Source organism: Hippocampus comes, unplaced genomic scaffold (genome assembly GCF_001891065.2).
Source record: "Hippocampus comes isolate QL1 unplaced genomic scaffold, H_comes_QL1_v1.1 scaffold158, whole genome shotgun sequence".
Lineage (NCBI taxonomy): Eukaryota > Metazoa > Chordata > Actinopteri > Syngnathiformes > Syngnathidae > Hippocampus > Hippocampus comes.
In genome coordinates, this window is record NW_017805548.1 from 2,491,757 (window position 1) to 2,494,256 (window position 2,500).

At 45.7% G+C, this 2,500-nt stretch overlaps 3 non-coding genes across 3 annotated transcripts; 1 reads left to right on the forward strand and 2 right to left on the reverse strand.

Moving 5' to 3' along the window:
- Window positions 1-413: 413 nt before the first annotated feature.
- trnam-cau (transfer RNA methionine (anticodon CAU)) lies at window positions 414-485 on the reverse strand. The gene has a single exon. It is a non-coding gene; the product is annotated as a tRNA-Met (tRNA).
- A 248-nt stretch (window positions 486-733) lies between these two features.
- trnal-cag (transfer RNA leucine (anticodon CAG)) lies at window positions 734-815 on the forward strand. Its single transcript has one exon. It is a non-coding gene; the product is annotated as a tRNA-Leu (tRNA).
- A 1,226-nt stretch (window positions 816-2,041) lies between these two features.
- trnam-cau (transfer RNA methionine (anticodon CAU)) lies at window positions 2,042-2,113 on the reverse strand. Its single transcript has one exon. It is a non-coding gene; the product is annotated as a tRNA-Met (tRNA).
- Window positions 2,114-2,500: the final 387 nt, after the last annotated feature.

Here is a 2,500-nt window from a genome sequence, read left to right on the forward strand (position 1 = left end):
ACACGAGTCCGCACTAGAGAATATTTACTATATTGGCTGTCATCCTGTCCAAATTTCTTTGTGCCCCAGACAAGCTTCTTGGGTGAAATAAATTGATTCTTTTGGCACAAAATGGACCCATTAGAATTTCTGTTTCTTTTCAGTTCTCTTGCTGCCATAAGGCACCAGACCCATCCATCAAAGTTCTTCCCTCAATGTCTTTCTCTTTGCCTTTCCCAGGCATCCAGACTGTAAACTCATTTTTGCTTTTTCAGGTAAGTGACCTGAAAAGGTGAAAATCCCAACATGCCAAAATATATGAGAAAACCATTCTTGATTTCAGGACTCCAATAGGTCTTTTCAAGAGAATTACATGAAAGGAATTCCACAGCTTGTTCATCATAAGTTTAACAGATTCTAGCGGGTAGTCCAGATAGCAGAGGATGGTTTCGATCCATCGACCTCTGGGTTATGGGCCCAGCACGCTACCGCTGCGCCACTCTGCTGCTGAGCTCAAGAGACTCTTTCATTGCTCTCAGCGCCTGACAAGGCTGTGAACCCAACCAATTTGCAACTGGACTGTGCTGGTTGTGTTGGAGGCCGTTCGCCTCGTATCCAAGTTGGCTTTATCATGTGAAAAACAAGTGGAGCTCAGACAAGACGACCCTGAATGTTGGTGTTCAGACCAAACGCCAGATGTCCCAATACTTATTCAATGTGCCAACAATGTGCAGTTTTTAGATCTCTTGTGGCAGGTAGTGTGGCTGAGCGGTCCAAGGCGCTGCATTCAGACTCCAGTCTCTTAAGAGGCGTGGGTTCAAATCCCACCACTGCCATTTCGATATTGGCTGTCATCCTATCCGTATTTCTTTGTGGCCCAGGCAAGCTTCTTGGGTGAAATAAAGTGATTCTTTTGGCACAAAGTGGACCAATTTGAATTTCTGTTTCTTTTCAGTTCTCTTGCTGCCATAAGGTATCAGACCCATCCATCAAAGTTCTTCCCTAAATGTCTTTCTCTTTGCCTTTCCCAGGAATCCAGACTGTAAACTTATCTGGTCACGAAACCTTGGACTGAGAATGAGACTAGTGAAGGAAAACAAATTTTCCTTTTTCAGGGAGGTGAACTGAGAAAGGGTAAACTTCCACATGCCAGAATTTTGGAGAAGACCATTCTTCACTTCAGGACTCCAATTGCTCTTTGCAAGAGCAACACATAAAAAGAATTCCACAGCTTATTTAGCCTAAGTTTCACAAATCCTCGTGGGAAGTCCAGACAGCAGAGGATGGCTTAAATCCATCGACCTCTGGGTTATGGGCCCAGCACACTACCGCTGCGCCACTCTGCCGCTGAGCTCAGGGGCCTCTTCCATTGCTCTCAGCACTTGACAAGGCTGAGGACCTGACCAAATTGCAACTGGACTGCAGTGGTTGTCTTTGAGGCAGTTCGCCTCTTATCCAAGTTGGCTTTATCACGTAAAAAACAAGGGGAGATCAGAGAAGACTACGCTGGATACTGGTGTTCAGACCACACGGCAGGTGTCCCAATGCTTATTCAATATGCCAACAAAGTGCAGTTTTTCGACATAGTTTGACAGTTAGTGTGGCCGAGAGGTCCAAGGCGCTGGATTTAGGCTCCAGTTTCTCAGGAGGTGTGGGTTCAAATCCCATCGCTGCCATTTAAATCTTGGCTGTCTTCCTGTTCGAGTTTATTTGTACCCCATACAAGCATCGAGGGTGAAAGAAAGTGCTTCCTTTGGCACAAATAGGAACAATTTGAATTTCTGTTTCTATTCAGTTCTCTTGCTGCCATAAGGTATCAGGACCCATTAGAGTTCTTCCCTAAATTTCTTTCTCTTTGCCTTTCACAGGAATCAAGACTGTAAACTCATGTTTGCTTTTTCAGTTAAGTAACCTGAAAAGGGGAAAATTCCAACACGCCAGAATATATGAGAAAACCATTCTTCACCTCAGGACTCCAATAGGTCTTTTCAAGAGAATTACATGAAAGGAATTCCACAGCTTGTTTATCATAAGTTTAACAGATTCTAGCTGGAAATCCAGCTAGCAGAGGATGGTTTTGATCCATCGACCTCTGGGTTATGGGCCCAGCACGCTACCGCTGCGCCACTCTGCTGCTGAGCTCAAGAGACTCTTTCATTGCTCTCAGCGCCTGACAAGGCTGTGGACCCGACGAATTTGCAACTGGACTGTGCTGGTTGTCTTTGAGGCTGTTCGCCTCGTATGCAAGTTGGCTTTATCACGTTAAAAAAAAGGGGAGCTCAGACAAGATTACCCTGAATGTTGGTATTCAGATCAAACGTCCCAAGAGCAACACTTAAAAAGACTTCCACAGCTTGTTTAGTCGAAGTTTCACAGATTCTAGTGGGAAGTCCAGACAGCAGAGGATGTCTTCGATCCATCGACCTGTGGGTTATGGACCCAGCACGCTATCGCTGTGCCACGCTGCCGCTGCGCTCAGGGGCCTCTTCCACTGCTCTCAGCACTTGACAAGGCTGAGGAC